This window comes from Humulus lupulus, chromosome 9 (assembly GCF_963169125.1).
Source record: "Humulus lupulus chromosome 9, drHumLupu1.1, whole genome shotgun sequence".
NCBI lineage: Eukaryota > Viridiplantae > Streptophyta > Magnoliopsida > Rosales > Cannabaceae > Humulus > Humulus lupulus.
This window is the reverse complement of record NC_084801.1, coordinates 149217560-149240409: the sequence shown is the minus strand read 5'-3', so window position 1 is coordinate 149240409 and position 22850 is coordinate 149217560.

The window sequence follows — 22850 nt, the reverse complement described above, 5'->3', positions numbered from 1 at the left end:
TAAAACGTTAAAGATCTTGCAATCTGATAGGGGTGGAGAATATTTGGATATGCAGTTCCAAGATCATTTAACTGAACTTGGGATTTTATCACAACTTACTGCCCCAGGTACTCCGCAACAAAATGGTGTAGCCGAACGCCGGAACAGAACTTTATTGGAAATGGTTAGATGCGTGCTTAGTTACTCAACTCTACCAACTTCGTTCTGGGGACATGCAATTGAAACTGCGAACGACATTCTCAATGTCGTGCCGTCTAAATCAATCCCCAAACCACCTTTAGAACGCTGGAATGGTCGTGAACCTAGTTTACGCCATTATAGAATCTGGGGGTGTCCCGCTCACGTCCTAAGGAAAAAGGAGGGAAAGCTAGAACCGCGAACTGAAGTTTGCATGTTTGTTGGCTATCCTAAAGGTACTTGGGGTGGACTTTTCTATGGTAATTCAGAAAAGAAAGTGTTTACTTCTACAAATGCTACTTTTCTGGAAAATGACTATGTCCAGAACTGTAAACCTCACAGCAAAGTAGTTTTGGAGGAGATGGTTAAATAATTTACTCCAACCAATGTTCCATCGTCGTCAACGTGAGTTGATGATGAAATTCCCACTCTTCATGTACAACCGACGCAAGTCAATTTAAATGAAGAAAGTACCACTATTCCTGAGCAAACAGTCACGGAGCCTCGTCGTAGTGGGAGGGTTTCTAGGAACCCATTTCGATATGGTTTGGATGGTGAAACCAATATGGTTGTTGGTGACACTAGTGATGATGATCCATTGTCTTCCAAATAGGCAATGGCTAGCCCTAAAAAGGAACTATGGCTCGAAGCCATGAAATAGGAAATGGAGTCCATGTACTCTAATTCCGTCTGGGATCTTGTGGAAACACCTAGTGACTTTAGGGCCATTGGGTGCAAGTGGATCTACAAGAAGAAATGAGGTGTTGATGGAAATATCGAGACTTATAAAGCTCGATTAGTGGCAAAGGGTTATACCCAAAGAGAAGGTGTGGACTATGAGGAAACTTTTAGTCTGGTACCATGCTCAAATCCATTCGCATACTCCTATCCTTAGCATCCGCTCTCGACTATGAGATCTGGCAAATGGACGTCAAGATAGCTTTTCTTAATGGAAAGCTTGACGAAGTCATTTATATGGATCAGCCAGAAGGATTTAAAGTATCTGGACAAGAAGGAAAAGTTTGCAAGTTGAATAGGTCCATCTATGGACTTAAGCAAGCTTCTCGTTCCTGGAATATTAGGTTTGATGAAATAATCAAGACCTATGGCTTTGAACAAAATACTGATGAGCCCTGTGTTTACCAACTGAAGGCAAATCAAATAGTGGTATTCCTGGTTCTTTATGTAGATGATATCTTACTCATTGGAAACAATGTTAAGAAATTATCAGATGTGAAGAATTGGCTGAGCACTCAATTCCAGATGAAGGATTTGGGTGAAGCAAGTTATGTTCTAGGTATCCAGATCATCAGGGATAGAAGAACAGACTCTTAGCTCTATCTCAAGCAGCTTACTTAGATAAAGTGCTTGAACGCTTCTCAATGACAAATTCCAAGAAAAGACGTCTACCGTCCCACCATGGAATTCATATTTCAAAGAAGCAGTCTGTCCAGACTCCTGAAGAGGAAGATGCAATGAGAAAAGTTCCTTACGCATCTGCAGTTGGAAGTCTGATGTATGCCATGTTGTGTACTAGACCAGATATCTGCTATGTAGTGGAAGTAGTGAGCAGGTATCAGTCAAACCCAAGACTGGAACATTGGATAGCAGTTAAGCATATCCTGAAGTATTTCAGACAGGGTAGAGATTATATGTTAGTCTACAAGGGTGGTGTTCGGAACCCTGTAGGCTACACCGATTCAGATTTTCAGACTGATGTCGATGACAGGAAGTCTACTTCTGGAATGTTGTTTATTCTTGGGTGTGGAGCTGTGATTTGGAGAAGCATAAAGCAATCTGCAATCTCAAATTCCATCATGGAGCTGAGTACATAGCTGCGTCAGAAGCAGCTAAGGAAATAGTCTGGCTAAAGAAGTTCTATTCAGATCTTGGTGTTATTCCAGAAATGGATAAACCGCTTGTGTTGTTTTGTGACAATACAAGAGCGATAGCCAACTCGAAAGAACCTCGAAGTCACAAGAGGAGTAAGCATATAGAAAGGAAGTATCACATTATTCAAGAATATGTGGCTAGGGGAGATGTGAAGGTTATGAAGATCGCAACTGAAGACAATCTTGAGGATCCATTTACAAAGACACTACCATAAGCTACATTTGATAAGTATGTCAAGGAAATGGGATTAGTAGAATTAAGGCATTAGTTTCAATTAGTGCAAGTGGGAGTTTGTTGGGGTTTTATGCCCTAATTAAAACCCAAATTCTTTGTAATCTGATTTTATTATCAATAAAAGAATAGAAATCATTTTTTAACTTAGTTAATCACTTTGCTCACATGTTTTATTTTAATGATTATTTGTTTAATATAAACTTCTATTAAATCCCGAGCATATAGCTAATCTTATTTATAGTGACGTAATCAAAGTGGAATATAAATATGATTATATGTTCAAAATAAGTTAGTCCTAAGATTAGTCAGTGCACCAGATTTACACTGACTTGCCAATCTACGATATGATCTACTTACACATTACAGTGTTATGTTCTTTCCAGAACATTAGCAAAGTAGATAAGATCGAATGTATTTGTTACATCGGACATGACCGATATTGACAATTGATAAGATAAGTAAACATACTGTTATTATCTATTCTAGTCATATCATATAGTTGACCATAGGTCAATTCAATCTCAATTCCGAGTGGTTAGTATTCTAAATAATTGTATTATTTGATTTCTTTGACTTGTTCGTTACCAGCTTACCCTACGGACTAGCCCATACTTACATCTTGGGAACTCGGTAGTATGATTGAGTGGGAGTGTTAATCATAGATATGAACATCTATAGCTTCTGATGAAGAAGTAAAACGATGGTTTCCTTTTAGTTTGGTTCAAGGTGTTAAATGATAGAGATCTCATTTCAGTAATTAAATTAGTTTACTAAAATATCATTTACAAGGAACTAAGTGTTTTAAGGATAAAATACAATGAGGGGTAAAACAGTATTTTAGTCCTATCTCATTGTAGACCATCTATAGAGGATTGAGTGACAATTATGGTTGTAACAATGGATAATTAATAGCGTATCTATATTTGTTATAGAGCGTTTTATGAATTCAAGAGTGCAATTCCGAGTCTATAGTGGAGTCACGAGGAATTAATAACTTATTGGAGCTTATTGGAGCTTGATTTCATTGGCCCATGGTCCCCATTGTACCTTGGATAAAATCATCTAGATAGTCTCAATTAATTAATTTAATTATCAATTAGAATTATCAAAGTTGTCCAGGTCAATTTTGGATAGTTTCACAAAGTTGTGTAATTTTGAGAAGAAAAGAGAAATTATGACAGATTTATTAATTAAGATAAATTGGTATCTAAATTAATAAATAAGTTTAAATAAAGTTTCAAATTATAAATAATTAATTTGATAAAGGATTTAAATAATTAATTAATTAATTAAATCAATAGAAAATAATACATGCATTGATTTTAAGTCCAATGAGCTTATTATCACATAGGAAATTTCACGGGCCTAAAACCGATGATAATTTTGACCTAGGGCTTTAAAATGGTTATTATTTTATTGATTTTTTAATTAAATTAAATGGCCTAATTGATTCTATAAAAGGAGTGCTTAGAGAGAAGTCAAAACATAAGTTTAATCACTGGTTTTCTGATAGTTTTAGATTCTCTCTAAACACAAGTCCTTTTCTAAGCCTCTTTGTTATTTTCTCTTCTTCTCTCTATATCTATCTCATGTGTTGAGAATTGCGCACACTAGTCTAGGTGATTCTAAGGATACATTTGAAGACTTTGAAGAAAATAGAAGATCGGTTCAGTTTCTTGATAATACTCAGCGACAGAGAGGATACAAGAGTTAGAGAAGCTGAAGGAATGACTCTTTAATTCTGCTGCGTTTACTGTAAGTATTCTCTTCTTTGTTTCTCTTTGAATTCAAATTTAGAAACATGTTTTAGGCTATCTCGTATTAATTTTTTTAATATTAGATATTCATGAAAATAAATAAAGATCATGTATAAGCTAATCCAACATAAACCACATTAGCGATTTCGGGGCATTACAGAGCTTCCCAAGGTCTTTCAAGTTGGCGTAATAGTGGAAAAATTACCACAAACTTAGAGGAGCTATAGTAAAAGAATCCTTCATAAAAATGAAGATTATTCTTTGGAGGAAATCAAAAAACATATTCAAATCGAGGAGGAATCGATATGTAGAGATAAACTTGAGGAGGGGTCTAATGGAGAGACTTCCAAAGCAAATGCGATGTCACAACCAAAACATCCCAAAAATAAAGGGAAAGGCAAGAAGAGTAATGAGAAACCTTTTGGGTCCAAAAACCAACCCAAACAAGTTTAAGTGAGAGAAATGCCATTGCTTTGTGTGTGGGAAAAAATGTCACTATGCTAGAGAATGTAGGCATAGAAAAGACTAACAAGGACCTAAGGTGACTGCAACTCAAGAGGAGAATATAGTTGCTACCCTTAATGAGGTGAATGCGGTCCAAGGCAAGGTGAAAGGGTGGTGGTATGACACATGTTCCACCGTCCATGTCACCTATGACAAATCATTGTTCAAGACCTTTGAAGAGTCAAAGGGAAACCATGAGATTCAAATGGGCAATGAGGTTAAATCCAAGGTATTTGGCAAAGGTACCATTGAAGTCTTTTTCACCTCTGGCAAGAAGGTCACATTAGCGAATGTGCTTTATGTTCCCAAAATGAGTAGAATTTTGGTAAGTGGAGATTTGCTTGGCAAGCCCAATATTAAAGTCGTTTCTTAGTCCGATCAACATATTCTTACCAATTCCAATGTATTTTTGGGAAAATGGTACTCTTGTGAGGGTATGGTTAAGTTGTGCACCAATGATGTAACTTTCAATGTTATCAATAAAGATGTTAATTCTGCTTATATTGTTGAGTATGATTCTTTATTTTTATGGCATCTTAGACTATCTCATATAGGTTTTTCAACCATGAAAAGAGTAGTAAAATGTGGTATGATTGCATACAACATTAAAACTATGGAAAATGTGAAACATGTGTTAAAGCAAAAGTGATAAAGAAACAATTTCCTAGTGTAGAAAGATCATCTAATTTACTTGATTTAATTCATAGTGATCTTTGTGAATTAAATGGTGTTTTAACTAGAGGTGGTAAAATGTATTTTCTTACTTTTATAGATGACTTCAGTAGATATACCTATGTGTTTCTTTTAAAGCATAAAGATGAGACTTTTGATGCTTTTAAAGTTTGTAAATTAGAAGTTGAAAATCAACTAAATAAAAAGATTAAGGTGCTAAGAAGTGATAGAGGAGGTTAGTACTTCTCTAATGAATTCAATGCATTTTGTGAAGAAAATGACATAATTCATGAGTGCACCACACCTTATACACCACAACACAATGGTGTTGCCGAAAGGAAAAATAGGACTTATCTAGAGATGATAAATTCTATGTTGGCGTTTTCTAAGTTGAGCTTCTACTTATGGGGTGAAGCATTGTTAACCACTTTGTTACACCCAAATTTCGAGAATGGAAATTTTCAATCTCGAAACTCAAGCACGTAAGTTGTAAGCTCGGGATAAGCATATCTGTCACATGATCAGCATTAATGAGAAAGTCAACGACAGTCTCGCTAAGCAGTAAAGGCGATAACATCAGAATTGGTGAGCTCGGAAACTGCATAGTCTCGGAGATGTTCTAAGGTTATAAGTTAAGCTCGAAACTTACAATGACAATAGTTCAACACTTGTATAAAATCTCCTGATTCATTTCCCGCCCTCAGACAAGACGATTCGAGCTCGAGTATTGTGAGCTCGAAGAGGATGGTCTCGTCAACATTACTTGTTGACAATAGAGGCGAACTGAGGTAACGAGCTCGCGATGGGTGAACGGTCTCGGGGTGTCAAATGCCTAAGCTCGTAAGTTGTGTGTGTACATATTTATTGTTGTAAAAGTCTGTATGTTTAAGGAATCTGATGTAATCTATTATTAAAATCATAAATATCATGGGATATTATCTCGTACGTAGCAACTAATGCATTTAATGGCATTAATATTAATTGATTTGTATCATATCTTCCCGAATTATGTGGGAAGATATTTAACAAACCACTCTATAAATAGAGTGGGACGATTCATTTGTAAGGAGGGAGAAAGAAGAATACTAGAAAAACTCTGTACAATTGCTTCCAGAAATCCATCCGAGAATTCCAAGAAGTTAATAACATAGACTCGTGGACTAGGCAGATTTTAACTGCTGAACCACGTAAATAATCGTGTCTATATTTTGTTTCCTTTGGTATTTTTAGTTTAATTGCTCTTCTTTTCTAAGTTGACGAAAAACGACGTCAACAGTTTGGTGCTTTCATTGAGAGCCTTTAAACAAGACGTGAGCCTGTTTATTCAAAAACTCTCTCGAATCATCAATGGCTGCTGCGAGTAACCCCAGTACGAGTGAGAAACCAATGCCCAATATACCTGAGGAGTAGATTCCTCATGCTGAAGATTACCCACGACGGCCTAGAAAGCAGCCCATGGTGGATCCAGATCCTGAGAAAGGAGTGATTCATCCAACTCTCAAGGGCCGCCTACCCCCAGGCCTGATGAGGATATGTATTACAATTGTGGAGCTTGAGAATTGCCAAATGCACAAACAGTTGGCAGAGGCCACGGAATGCAATGAAGAATTAGCTAGGTAGGCTGCTAATGCCCAAGCACCTCCTCGGTGGCCTAGGGGACGTCCTCGTGGGAGCACGACCGCTAGGAGGGCGGATCAGGTGCCACCCCCAGCATCCCAGCCTATTTAGCCAAGGCCCCAGAGGAGTAACCGAGCTGAGGGTACTGCCAACCTGACTGCAGAAGCACAAACAGGAACGAGAAATAACAGAGCCCCCTCAGCAGCTCGGAACCCGAATCCTGATACTGCACAAAACAACCCGGAGCCTGACTGGGAAAACTCGGGACCATCTAGGCCCCACAATGGGAGACAGCCATCGTCACCCATAAGACACCCACCATCACCAATAAGGCACCCCTCAACAGTCTAGGAGGTTCCACGACCTGCACATCGAGATGGAAATTGATGGGCTAGGCATGGACAGGGGAATGAAAGAGAAGCTACCCGAGATCGCAGGGCTCCTCAGCCCTCGGGAAGCCAAATGTCAAGATCGCAAGCTGTTGGGACAAAGAGGCCAGCAGGGGACCCACCTCGTAATCATTGAGCTACGAGTTATGTAAGTGAAAGCTCGGATTACACTCGGTTCGTGAGCATTTACAACACGGAACCAAGACTTACGGGGAATCGAGGGAATCACCCTGATCTGCGGGAACACTTAAACCACAATCGGGGCCAAGACAATCCCGCAAACCCAGATCTGAGAGACCATCTGAATGGCCACAAACATTCAGCGTATAACCCTATACCGAGACAAGGAGTTGGAGTTTTTATTAACGATAACTAGCCCCCTCAGGTTCAGGCTCGACATCCAGTGGATTTGGTCCAGGAAAGGATTGACCAATTAGAAAGAGCCTTCAGGCTCCAACAGAACGAGCGTAATAGGGACAAGGCAGAAGAGTCCGATGAAGAGCTCAAGAATTTTGCCCCGCGTATCTCCAGTACTCCATTCCCTCAAGGATTCAAGATACCTCATGTCTTGCCATTTGACGGAAACTCAGACCCTTATAGCCATCCGAACACGTTCAACACCATTATGCGAGCCAGCAATGTTGGTTACAAGCTTAGGTGTATGCTATTCCCAGCCACACTAACAGGACCAGGAAAAAACTGGTTTGAGAAGTTCAAAAGGCATCCAATCGCATCCTGGGATCAATTTTCTAGGGACTTTAAGAAACAATTTAAGGCTATGGTTGGCATCAGGCTCGAGGCCTCGACCTTAACCAACGTCCGAAAACAACAAAACGAGTCGCTAAAAAGTTACCTCATGAGGTTTAACTTAAAAGTGGCCCAAGCTCGAGATGTCGACGATAGTGGGCACCTGATGGCGATTAGAGCAGGAGTACTGCCAGGAAGTCCCCTCTAGGAAGACTTACAAAGGAAACCTGTCAGGTCTTTAACCGATTTTAAAGAGCCCAAAGGTTTGTTAATGTAGAAGAGGCGAGGTTAGTGTTGAACATGACCTCTAAGCCCGTAACTACAATGACAAACATAAACTCTGGCTCGACCTTGGCAGATCCCTTAACTTCGAAACCCCCTGGGGATAACCCTTCTAAAAGGAAGAAAAACGAAGGGAATAACCCCGAGGCAGATGGGGGGAAGAAGAAAAAGGGGACAGATATTTCTCTGTATACAAGGTGTATATCGAGCTCAACGAGTCTCGGGAGAATATCTACCTGGCTAATGAAACCCAGGTCTCGTTCAGATGACCTAAACCCATGAGGAACCAAAAGGCAAAGAGAAATTCAAATAAATACTGTAGATTTCATCGAGATATCGGACATACAACCGATGAGTATCGACAGTTGAAAGACGAGATCGAAGGTTCGATCTCGAGGGGTTCTTTCGGACAGTACGTCATAAAATGAAATCCCAATCAAGCTTCCACAAGCCAGAGGGCAGCAGCTACATAACATGCCCAAAACAATAACTCTCGAGCTCCGGAGGATGAGCGACCCCCTCTGATTGATGGAGAAGATGTAATAACTATCTCGGGGGGACATAATATCACAGGTTCGGGCAGGAATGCCCAAAAGAGATATGTAAATGAGCTTAAGGCAGGCGACAGTTCTCCCTACGAACCCGGACCACGAGCTCTGAAACAACAAAGGGTTAAGACTCAACCCATAACCTTTACTAAAGAGGACGCGTCACACGTCCAGTTTCCCCATAACGACCCCCTGGTCATAACCTTCCAACTCGCGAACAAGAGGGTAAGCCGAGTCCTGATAGATAACAGGAGCTCGATGAATATCCTTTATAAAGCCACTCTGGAAAAGATGGGACTCGCGCTTCGCAATCTAAAAGCTTGTACAACCACACTGTACAGCTTTTTAGGAGAAGGGATTTCCTGTATGGGATCCATTGAACTCCCTATGACCTTGGGAGACTATCCAGTCTCAGTAACCAATATGATGGAGTTTTTTGTGGTGGACCTCCCATCGACCTACAATGTACTGCTCGGAAGACCTGCTCTAGTTGGGCTGGGGGCAGTGTCATCTATTAGGCACCTGACCATCAAGTTCCCGACTTCTAGTGGCATCGGGACGCTGAAAGGGGACTAGCTTGTGGGAAGAGAATGCTACAGCATCTCCATAAAAGGAAAGAAACAAATAAGTGCGCAGACACTTATGATTATTCAGAACAAGGATGGGACGTTCTTCGAGTTAGATGAAGAGATCGACCCCAGAATAGAAGAAAGGGCTGACCTCGAACCTCTAGAGGATCTCGAGGAGGTCAAGCTCGAAGAAATAGACCCCACAAAGATAGTAAAGGTGGGTAAGAATCTTTCTAAATAAGTGAAATAGCAATTAATCCTCTTCTTAAAAGAAAACCAAGATGTATTCGATGGTCACACTCGGACATGGTGGGAATCAGTCCAAATGTCATGAGTCATGCACTTAACATCGACAAATGCTTCCCCCCGAAGCAGCAAAAGCGAAGACTCCTAGACGATGATAGAAAGAAGGCCCTCAAGGAAGAAGTCGACAGGTTAAAGGCAAACTGATTCATACGAGATGCCTTCTATCCTGACTGGATTGCTAATCTAGTGTTGGTTTCGAAGCCCAATGACACATGGTGAACTTGTATTGACTACTCCGACCTTAACAAGGCATGCCCTAAAGATTGTTTCCCCTTACCTCGGATTGATCAGCTGGTAGATGCCACCGCAGGTCATGGCATCATGTCATTCATGGATGCTTATTCTGGATATAACCAGATCGCCATACACGCGCCAAACCAAGATCATATGAGATTTGTAATCGATAAAGGGCTATACTACTACAATGTCATGCCTTTCTGGCTCAAAAACGCTGGAGCAACGTACCAAAGACTGGTGAACCAAATGTTCACCGAGCAGATAGGTAATAACATGGAATTTTATGTTGACGACATGTTGGTCAAGTCCAAACATAACAATAACCATGTGGATGATCTCACATAATGATTTATGGTACTACAGAAATATAACATGAAACTCAACCCACAAAAATGCTTTTTCGGAGTATCGTCGGGAAAGTTTCTGGGATTCATAGTGAATGCACGGGGAATAGAGGTTAATCCAGACAAGATCAAGGCATTGATTGATATGCTCTCACCTTGAAAGCATAAGGATGTCCAGATTTTAACTGGATGAATGGCGGCACTAAGTAGGTTTGTTTCAAAATCTACAGACAGTTGTCTTCCTGTTTTCAACCTTTTGAGAGGGGGCAAAAAGTTCGAGTGGTAAGAGGAATGCGAGCTTGCATTCCAGGACCTAAAGAAACATCTCGCAGAACCACCAATCTTGTCGAAGCCTATCATAGGAGAAGTCTTGTACTTGTACCTTGTTACCACCGAGCACGCCATTAGTGTCGTGCTCGTCCGAGAAGACAAGAAGGTACAAAAACCAGTGTACTATGTCATCAAAAGGTTACTGGGGGCAGAATCAAGACACCCTTTAATGGAAAAACTGGCTCTCAGCCTGATCCACTCATCTCGAAAGCTCCGACATTATTTCCAAGCACACCCTATTCATGTGTTAACTGACCAACCACTACGACAAGTTCTATCTAAACCAGAAGCCTCTGGAAGATTGTTAAAGTGGGTTGTCAAACTCGGACAATTTGAGATCACATATCACCCAAGAACGACCATAAAGGGATGGGCCCTGACAGATTTCATTGTAGAGTGTACTGGAGTGTTTAACGACGAAGTTGTAACCCCAGCCTACGAGCTATGGAAACTTTATGTCGACGGATCCTCCAACAAAAATGAATCAGGGGCAGGCATCATACTGATCACTCCAGCAGGAATTCGATTTCATTCTGCTTTAAGGTTCTACTTCGAAGCATCGAATAACGAAGCTAAATACGAATCATTATTGGCAGGACTTCGAATAGCCAAGGAATTCAAAGCAAAGGCTATACACTTCCATAGTGATTCACAGCTAGTGGTCAACCAAATTTTAGGGGAATATCAAGCTCGTGGCATAAAGATGGCTGTGTATCTAAAGAAAGCCAAGGCTGCGCTCGAACAATTCGAGTTCTATGCTATAGATCAAGTTCCCCGAAAACAAAATTCAAATGCAGATGTGCTAGCCAGGCTCGCCACAACTAGCGAAACCGATACATTGAACGTGGTCCCGGTAGAGTTTCTATCGACCCCAAGTATCAGTGAGCCTGAAGAAGGCGACGTACGCATGGTAAATTCTCGACCCATCTAGATGACCCGAGATGGAACGTGGTCCCGGAATTCTCATAGTAGAATGGAATGAGGCTTGGAAACTAATGTATCATATCCCGAGATATACTATTGTGGAAGGAAGGTTGTATCGAAGAGGATATTCTATGCCACTGCTCCGATGTGTAACTCCACCCGAGGAAAGAAAAAACCTGGAAGAAATCCATGAAGGATTTTGTGGAGATCACACTGGGGGGCATAGTCTATCCAAAAAAATGATAAGATAGGGATATTTTTGGCCCACAGTGAAGGCAGACGCATTCGAATATGTTAAGAAGTGTGATAAGTGCCAGTGATTTTGTAACGCCCTACTACCTTAGAGCCGTTACTAAGTGAGTTTAAAACTTGCTTTCAACTTGCTAATCGAGGCTTTAGGTCAAAATTGTAATTAAATCATAAACAGAGTAATAAACTTTGAAAATAATCTCAATTACTGAAAAACATAAAGTTTTTGACACTTGGGATCACAAAATACCGTTTAGAAATATCTATAACTTATAAGTACAAACAAAGTCGACTAAACGACAAAATCTAGGTTTTAATACAACCATCACCCAAAAACCACTAGCTGTGGCAGCCAGGCAGGCCAAACATGTACACGCCGCTTCATGCTCTCCGTACTCATGGTTGGTCGACTTTCCCCTTGCCCTTACCTGCACCACAGAGCACCCGTGAGCCAAAGCCCAGCAAGAAAATCCTCACAAGCAGAAAACATATGCATAACAAACACTTAGCATATAAACAAGCCATCAATAGGCTAAACACATACGGCCATGCCATCCCAGGTGCTTTACCAAGCCCTGGGTTCGCGGTCCACACCGTGAGGATATCTCAAGTATCCTTTAGGGTCTCGCCCTAGAAACTCGCACCCCACGTGCTCAACGCTACTCCTGGCCCCTTTCCGCACTCGGCCTTGCACTCCACGTGCCTAACGCCGTTCCCGGCCCCTGCCGACCTCGGCCTGCGCCGTTCCCGGCTCTTGCCGAACATTTACACATTTGCATTCATAGCATAATAAAGCATATACGGAACATGAACAAATTCAATCAAAGGGCTACGCCCTACAATACAAACATATTGGGCTCTGGCCTGCATACAAGCTTTATGGGAACAGTGGTTTCCTACCTGCGTCTCGAGCTTTCCAAGCACCGATGTCCCGAGCACAGTCCCCTAACCTGAGCCTCGCCGGAACCCTAGTCACAACGCATTAACAATGTCCACCTATCAAACTCTAATCCAATAAATAGTTTCAAAACATAATTATAATCTCCGGGGCATTGAATTCTATCAATCCGGGTGATAAAATCCATCCTGAGCCATAATTATTGAATTCATGAGCCTAAAACCCCTCTAGAACCCAAAAATGCTCTAAGCGCCGTGACTCTAGGGACTCACGCCGCGACTCCCAGCTCAACCCGAGGCCCTGCCTCAAAATTTCCCACACGCGCCGCGGCCCTTGCTGAAGGTCGCCGCAGCGCGCCTTCATTTCCAGGCAGCCCAAGTTCTAGGGGGTCGCGGCTCAGCAAGAATAAGGTCGTGGCCCGACCCCTCGAGCCCAGAAAAACACCCTATTTTCACCTCAAAAACCAGTCCAATTAACCCCAGAATTAAGCCAACATTCCAAACTAGCTATCACAAAGATTATACTATTGATTCAGCAGCAAAACCCAATAGAAACTCAAGCCAAAACCCTTATAAAATCAAAGTTGAATCCTAATCCCTCCAACATGCAAAACTCTAATATTCAACCTTAAAACCTGATGCAAATTAACACAATTCAACATATTAGGAGCTTACCTTGATGAGTTATGTTTCTGTGTAGATTCTCTAAGTTCCAAGCTTTAATTCCTCAAGACCATCAGCCCAATTCCTTAGCCCCAATTCCTTAGTTTTGGCAGGTTTTTCTCCAAGATGTTACTAGGCCTTCAAGAGTGTAGGAAAAACAGAGCAAATGAGAGGTAATGGGTCGGTTTAGAGAAAGTCTAGGGGTTTCCTCTATTTTGTTTTATTTAACTTAAACTTTAAGGTTACCTCAAGGCTCGGGGTACCAAAAACGTCCCCGAGGGAAAAATGGTAAATTTCCCTAATATTACCTCCTAGACATTCTAACCTCAAATATATCTCCAAATATTTATTTACGTAACCCGATAACCCCATAAAACATCTAATACCCAAAACACCCCTCGACTCGCCCTGAGTCTGATTCTCAACTCCGTTGTGACTTTCTGGCTAACTGCTCCTAGGACTGTCTCGGATCGTGCTACACAGATATATTACAAAAATATCACATTTATCACATTTATACCCTCAACGGGCTAATATCACAAACATACCCCTAATATTCAAACGGGTCCCACATGCATATTTAATTCAACTTAACATGCATCTCTATCACATATTCACATAAATTATATCCATAATTCACCTATTGCCATCCAGGCACTTTAATCAAGGCCCTAAGCCCTATTAGAAAATTTGGGTCGTTACAGATTTGCATCAATTCCATGAGCTCCACCTACCTAGCTAACCATGCTGACCTCCCCATGGCCATTTGCGGTGTGGGGAATCGATCTTATAGGCTCGTTACCAACATCCAAAGGTGGAGTGAAGTATGCTGTAGTCGCGGTCGATTATTTCATGAAATGGACCGAGGCTGAATCCCTTGCTACAAATACCTCGAAAAAAGTTTTAGACTTTATGGTAAAAAATATAATTTTCCAATACGGAATGCCCAGAAAGATAGTGTCGGACAGTGGTACTCAGTTCGACAATGACTTGTTTACCCATTTCTGCGAGAAGAATGGGATAATAAAAAGCTTATCCTCTGTCACCCACCCCAATCAAATGGCCAGGTCGAAGCAGTCAACAAAACCCTTACAAGCTCCATAAAGAAAAGGTTGGAGGAGGCTAAAGGAAGGTAGCCCGAGGAGTTACCCCAAGTTTTGTGGGCCTATCGAACCATAGATCGAAATTCGACAGGACATACTCCCTTCTCCCTAGCATATGGATGTGAGGCCATGTTGTCGATTGAAGTTGAAATACCTACAATACAGAGCCATGCATACAATCAGGCCTTGAACCAATCCCAGCTCAAAGAAAGTCTAGACCTCATTGAAGAAAGACGAGATGAAGCTCAATTGAAAAATGTTGCATACCAGCAACGAGCTACTAGATATTTCAACAAGAAGGATTGAGATAGGAAGTTCAGATTGGGAGATCTGGTCCTACGACATGTGTTTCTGGCTACACAAAACCTATCTGCTGGAGTACTCTGACCTAAATGGGAAGGACCTTACCAGATCGAGTCTATCATCCAGCCTGGGGTTTATAAATTGGCAAGATTGAACGGAGAGTTGGTACCGTGAGCTTGGAATGTCAAACATCTATGACCTTACTATCAATAGTATAGGAAAGTTGTTTTATTGTAACCAGGCTTGTTTAGTTTTTAGACTTTTTATTAATAAAGTGTTGAATTTTGCTCAAAAGTTATTCTCCTTATTCAATGTTCTAATTTTGCAAACTCTCTTGATTCAATAACCAATGGTCACACTCATAGGATATTAAGGGGGCATCAGTGGTATACAATAATACCTTAAGTTTTAAAAAATAACATAGAATAAAAGTGTCTGGATTTAACCAGATGCGCGAGCTAAGATGATCTGGATATAACCAGATTATCAAAATTATAAGTGTCTGGATTTAACCAGATGTGCGAGTAAGATGATCTATGTTTGGATGTAACCAGATGCGTGAGCTAAGATGATCTGGATATAACTAGATTATCAAAATTATAAGTGTCTGGATTTAACCAGATGCACGAGCTAAGATGATCTGGATATAACCAGATTATCAAAATTATAAGTGTCTGGATTTAACTAGATGCGCTAGCTAAGATGATCTGGATATAACCAGATTATCAAATTTGTAAGTGTATGGATTAATAACCAAACACGCGAGTTAAGGGCCTGGACGTAACCAGATTATAAAAAATTACAAGTGGATGGATTACAAACCAGACACGAGTTAAATAAGTTTGGAACAAACCATCTAAAACTAATCGATAGAAAGTTGGAATGTAAATAAACCTACTTCGAGTTAAGTCGAGTCCGAGGCTGGAATATTTTGCAAAACAAATAGTTTCGACCTCACAACCTTGGGGAGATACTTGAGGAAGAAGAAAAGTGACTAGAAAAGAAAGATATAACTAAACTACTAATCTTACATGCCATATAAGTACTTTCAAGTGCATGGTGAAAGTATGGTCCGACCTTGACAAATAACGAGATTGGACATGGATACATCGGGCAAACTGTGCATGAATGCATTGAAACCCGAGCTTAATTCCAACAGATGTGTTTGTACAAATAAACAATCATAAAAAGCAAACCTTTGATATAAGATGCTTGAAATATTTTGAACCAGAAATGTAAAGCAAAAATATTAAAGGAAAAGTTGAATGTAAAATTAAGTGTACAGAGGTTTTCGAGCAAAGAAAATCATATACATAAGGATTAAAATTATTGTTTGAACAAATATAAAATAGCCCTAAAGCGAGCTATAAATTGTCTTTTCCCCAAGGGCATAAATATAAAAGTGTTACAAAAATGTTAATAGGACGCAACCCACAACCACGCTTCTATGAAGCAGGTGCATCTCCCTTGGCAGCATTGGGCTTCTCCACCATCTTTTCAGCCTCCTCCTTGGCGTCTTCCTCATCGAGCCGAGTTTTCCACCTCTCAAGGAACTCATCTTCGAGAGTGTCTAGAAAGCTAGTATCAAGATCAACATTGTTGGCCCAGATTTGGTACATGGCCATATCAACAGTTTGGATATCGAAAATCCACCATAAAAAAAAAAAAAAATATATAGTCCCTTAATGAAGTAAGAAGCTAAGGGGCACCAAAGGCGCCAAGTACGCGATGGAGACAGAAGGATATTACAGGCCATCAATGTTAGAGAATATATATTAATACTTCAATGGAAATATGGAAAAACCAAATACAACTCTATGCAAAAATACAATGGACAAGATAATATTGATTAAATAAATATTACAACTCAATTGCTCAAAATAAAAGTAAATAGAAAGATGTAGAAGAAGAAGATTACAAACTCAATACTATAATAATACAAGTAAATAAGAAGAACAAAAGAATGAAAACACAAACTCTCACACAACCAAAGTGTAGAGTAGTGGGGATCACCAACTTGAACAAGGTTCAAGACCTTTGTCCAAAAGCTTATTTCCCCCTATTCTCTAAGCACTAAGGGATCTCTCTAGGAAATAGCTCTCTGGAATTATCAAGCCTTTTGGTGTATTTTTCAGCCAAGTGCTTTGTGGATGAAAAATGGTGTGTCATACAAGTGAGCATTAGGCTCCTATTTATAGAGTTTGAGATACCCCTTTGAATTTCAAATTCCACCAACCCCCATGGCTGTTACCAATGTTTAATTAGATGTTTATGGAATTAAAATGGAGATTTGGGAGTTATTTGGGATGTTAGAACCGTTCAATTTGGAAAAAACTGAAAATTCACATAGGCTGTTAGCCTCGCTGGTCGCGGCCACGACTTTTCAGTGGCCACGGCCACTAGCTTCTGTCCCCCAGGCCGCGACCACTAAAAGTCAGTGGCCGCGGCCACAGGCCATTTTCAGCACAAAAAAATCATTTTTCTAAAACGTTCCAAAACGTCCCAAATCCTTTCCCACATGATTTTGTAACCTCCAAACACCTATTGGGAGTTAAAAATATGTCTCCAACAGTCATATATCATCATGACTTTATGAAATCTAATCTCAAATGTGTAACATATAATATACACATTATTGGGTAATATTTGGGAGTTACAAATTTGTAACTGATTTTGTAACTCCAAAATATGTCACATTTGGGCACACACATTAGTCCAATTTTGTGACTCTCAATAATATGTTACAAGGTGTGACAAATCACATTTTGTCACATTATTTAATCTAATATTATATTATATGAAATAATATAACATTCGCCCACTAGATTAAATAATCACTTTTTGTAACACTTATTTAATCAATCAAACATTATATTAAAATATAATATTCCCCCACTTGATTAAATAATGACTCTCTATAGAAACCTTTGCATTGGTGCATAAAGTAAAATGTCTTTCGACTTGAATTTTACCTTAGTGTAATTATCACAAAGTTTGTTGAAATTTTGGTTGCCGAATCATTGAACCACTATCCCTTAATAACAAACCGGTGATAACACACACACCTTTGTTGTGTTCACTTGAGACCTCAATGTCTCGCTTTTGCACCGTTAATGGCCATGTGCACATTCCATTCATAGACTTTTCTTGAGAATGACTCCCGATTCTCATGAGGGGCGGCACCACCCCTAGGTCTATATAGGTAGAACTCTTACAATATTTTGTTACCCTAAAATACTTGTCTTTTCAAGACTGAGTTCTATTAAAAAAAAATTCGGTTTTAACCCTCATTTTGGTAACACACTAGTACTCATATCTCAGATGGGACAAAATTAGAGTACTACTATCTATTCACTTGATTGACTTGTTATTACCTATTGAACCTAATACTAGTTTGGTTACTAGTATTAAGATAGGTTACCATCAACCGTGAATCTCTTTAGGGAGTCTAAGTCCCATCTCTTGAGATGTAAAATTGATTCCATTTGAATCATTTCTTTTCTCATGTATGCATACTTAGACACTCTCATTATTTTATTCAAACTTTGTTGCTAGCCATAGTTTGATTAAGATAGTTACCCCTTTAAAATAGTAATTTTGACCATAGTCAACACCCCCACTATTTTATAGTTTTATATCCAAGATAAACATTTTCCTTGAATATTAATTCTAGAAACCTCTTTGTTTCTAAAATTCTCCTTTATGTTTAAATTGATTCCTTCTTGAATCAAAATATTACAAACAATGACTTTAGACACCAAACATGTCTAGATTTGTTCATTCTATACACATATAGCCAATGTGATTTAGAATGTGGAATTCCAAATCACCTATTTGATAGGATGACCAAATTAATTAGTTGGTTAACAACAAAATAAATTGATTAACTTTGGAGCATCACCCCCACATTTCTCATATAGTGACAATAAAATATCACTTTAAAATAGAAATCTCTTCATTTCTAATAAGCCATTTATCCTCCAAGATAAATCTAGACTTATAGTTCTCAAAGTTCATCATGAGTTCTTTAAGCCACATGATAAACACTCAATAGATCAAGATAAAAAACCTCAATGTTTATCTTGATTCATTTACTTCCTAAAGCAAGGCACACTTATTTGAAAGTAACTTTCACTTGGTTGCTTTCTTTTATATATTTCACAAAATAAAATGTGAACACAAATGTAATGTGAGAATTTCTCAAACAAATAATCACAAATTTTCAATTTTAGTTGTCTAAATAATCTCAAAATCACTTAAACAACTTTTGTGTACTTCTTAAGAGTCTCTTTGAGATTCTTTTGAAAACGCCAATTTTACATCCATTGATTTTCTCTTCAAAATCAATTTGAAGATGTCAATTCTTGAAACACTTTAAATCAAAGAAAATAAACCCTCATTGATTTATTTAAACACTTTGATTTCTTATGTTTTTGTTTAAAATTATTTCCTCATTGAGATTAATTTAAACATATCACCATCTTTAACCAAAATGAATAAAGTTCTCTTTTATTCACCATTGGTGTAAAGATTCAAAATTGCTTCTCCAATTTTGAAATATCTCATTGAATATTTAAGAATTATTGTCACTAAATAATTCTCAAATATATTTCATTTGACCACACTCTAGACTATAAGTCTATTGAGTCAACATGTCATCCCACAATTTTTTAATCCACCTTGATCCATTTTTCTTGCAATGGCAAGACACAACCATTAAAAGATGTAACCCCCTTAGGTTCATCTTTTCTTATCTCATAAAAATGAGATGGTCAACACTTAAATGAGAAGTTTAATTTCTCAAATAATTCTCTTTATTTATCAAATAAGTGGTAACTCATCACATTGCAATAATATATGACAAACATATTTACATTATTATCACCTTAATAATCATATTATATGGCATATCATAATAATCATGATAATTCTCATGTATAAATCAATATACATTTATATATTAACATAATTATGTCTCAAAGAAATTTCACACAATTTTTCAACATATATCCATCATATTAGCATGCATTGTTAATCCCATAATAATATTGATATCATACAATAATTCACATATCCACATATTGATATATTCTATTGATTCACAAAATCAATATATAGGCATGTCATATAAAACCCATAAAATTGTCATCTTAATAATTTATCATTATCTCATAATAAGACAATTCTATAACATGCTAGCATATTACACAATAATATACTAGATTGTTTACACATTAATCACATATAACAAAAACTCAAGATATTATATTATCTTCTAATCTAACCACTATATACAAAGAAGATTAGAAAACAATGAACCTTATTTATAATTTTTTTCTTCTTCTCATTTCTATCACTCTATGAAACCATTAGATCTTCTAAGAAAACCAAAGAAGAGCATTACCTTATCTTACCATCTTTTCAAAGTTGGATCCTCATATGATCTCCATGGTTTCTCCTTCCATTGAAAAGGAACATAAGCTTTTGATTGTTAGAGAATATATATTAATACTTCAATGGAAATATGGAAAAACCAAATACAACTCTATGCAAAAATACAATGGACAAGATTATATTGATTAAATAAATATTACAACTCAATTGCTCAAAATACAAGTAAATAGAAAGATGTAGAAGAAGAAGATTACAAACTCAATACTATAATAATACAAGTAAATAAGAAGAACAAAAGAATGAAAACACAAACAAACTCTCACACTCAACCAAAGTGTAGAGTAGTGGGGATCACCAACTTGAACAAGGTTCAAGACCTTTGTCCAAAAGCTTATTTCCCTCTATTCTCTAAGCACTAAGGGATCTCTCAAGGAAATAGCTCTCTGGAATTATCAAGCCTTTTGGTGTATTTTTCAGCCAAGTGCTTTGTGGATGAAAAATGGTGTGTCATACAAGTGAGCATTAGGCTCCTATTTATAGAGTTTGAGATACCCCTTTGAATTTCAAATTCCACCAACCCCCATGGCTGTTGCCAATGTTTAATTGGATGTTTATGGAATTAAAAGGGAGATTTGGGAGTTATTTGGGATGTTAGAACCGTTCAATTTGGAAAAAACTGAAAATTCACATAGTCTGTCAGCCTCACTGGTCACGGCCACGACTTTTCAGTGACCGCGACCACTAGCTTCTGTCCCCCAGGCCGCGGCCACAGGCCATTTTCAGCACAAAAAAGTCATTTTTCCAAAACGATCCAAAACATCCCAAATCCTTTCCCACATGATTTTGTAACCTCCAAACACCTATTGGGAGTTAAAAACATGTCTCCAACAGTCATATATCATCATGATTTTATGAAATCTAATCTCAAATGTGTAACATATAATATACACATTATTGGGTAATATTTGGGAGTTACAAATTTGTAACTCCAAAATATGTCACATTTGGGCACACACATTAGTCCAATTTTGTGACTCTCAATAATATGTTACAAGGTGTGACAAATCACATTTTGTCACATTATTTAATCTAATATTATATTATATGAAATAATATAGCATTCCCCCACTAGATTAAATAATCACTTTTTGTAACACTTATTTAATCAATCAAACATTATATTAAAATATAATAATCAAAATGTAAGACATTCGTAAGGTTCTAGGCCTCACAAAGTCATTCCAGGCCTCAAAGCTACATCACCTCGTAAGACGCCTCTATCATGCACACATGGCCCTTATCCATGCCCCTCGGAGTCAAGGCCCCAGCCTCGCGAGACGCCTCCATCTCGTACAGCACCCAGCTGCGCCTCGTGCATGGGCCTTGCGGACACCACTCTAGCAGTACCTAGTTGCACCTCGCGCATGCCAACACCTCATGCACCGCGCCTAGCCTTGCCTCGAGGTGTCCCACACCATGGACCTCACGCCAAGAAGACATCTCGCACCTGGGATGTGTCCCACGTCTCACCAAAGCATGCGCCTCACAGCCCCCAAGCACCTAACCACGCCTGGCGCCCACGTGCGCAGGGGTCTCGCGCCCGCGCGCACAGGGGCCTCGCGCCTTCCTCGCGCGCACCAGTGCCTCGCGCCCACGCGCACAGGGGCCTCATTCCCGCGCGCACCAGGGCCTCGCGGCCGCGCGCACAGGGGTTTCGCGGCCTCGCGCCCTCGCGCACCAGGGCCTCGCGCGCACCAGGGCCTCACACCTGTGCGCACAGGGGCCTCGCGCCCGCGCGCACAAGGGCCTCGCACCCGCGCGCACCAGGACCTCGCACTAAGGCCTCGCCTTATATGCCTACAGAAATACGTCTTGTGCCCAGAGTACACACGTGGGGTCGAGGGGCCCTTCTCACCTCTTTCTCATGGAACCCTCTCGCAAGGTCCATGAGTTAGGGTACAGACGTGATGTCCATGCCAGACAAGTAATGGTCGTACAAGAATGGTACATGGTACAGACTCCCTCAGCACGCTTATGTGGTATGTACCCGACAAGTAGTGGAGGCATAATATGGCATCAAGACATGAGCACTTTTGCAGACCTCTTACACATACTGGAGCCGACCACCACTCTTCCAATACCACTACCACCTGTGCCATGACCCTGACAGTGTACTCATGTACTGTTTTGTCCAAAGGGACCATCATGTATAAGGGGCCATAAGTGCCTAGCTATAAATAGGGCTTTACCCCTCAGAATGGGGGGTTGGAAAATTCATTGTATGCAAAGACTATTAAGCAATATACGTTTTTACTCCATTATTGATCTGTGTTTATCCTTCCATAAGTTCATTCTAAGTTCTTATAAAAACATCGCCACACTTATCTTTGAGTTTTCCGATCTAACTTCGTTGACGAGATTTCACCGTCAACAAACAACATGATCTTTCTTCTGCTTAAACTCCTCGAAAAGGCAAGCCTTCTCACCCTCGATTATATCAAATGTATCTTTCTTCTCCTCCTCGAGCTTAGCACTCAGTTCCTCAAGCTCTTTGATCCTGTAGTCCCTTTCCTTGATTTCGGCGTCCTTAGCCTCCAATTTTGACTCAAGCTCAGACTTCGTGGCCTTAAGCTCGTCTACGAGCTTTATTTGGTGGTTCTTCGCCTCCTGGGCATAGGAAAAGCTCGAATGGATTTAGTTGTTCAGGTTGT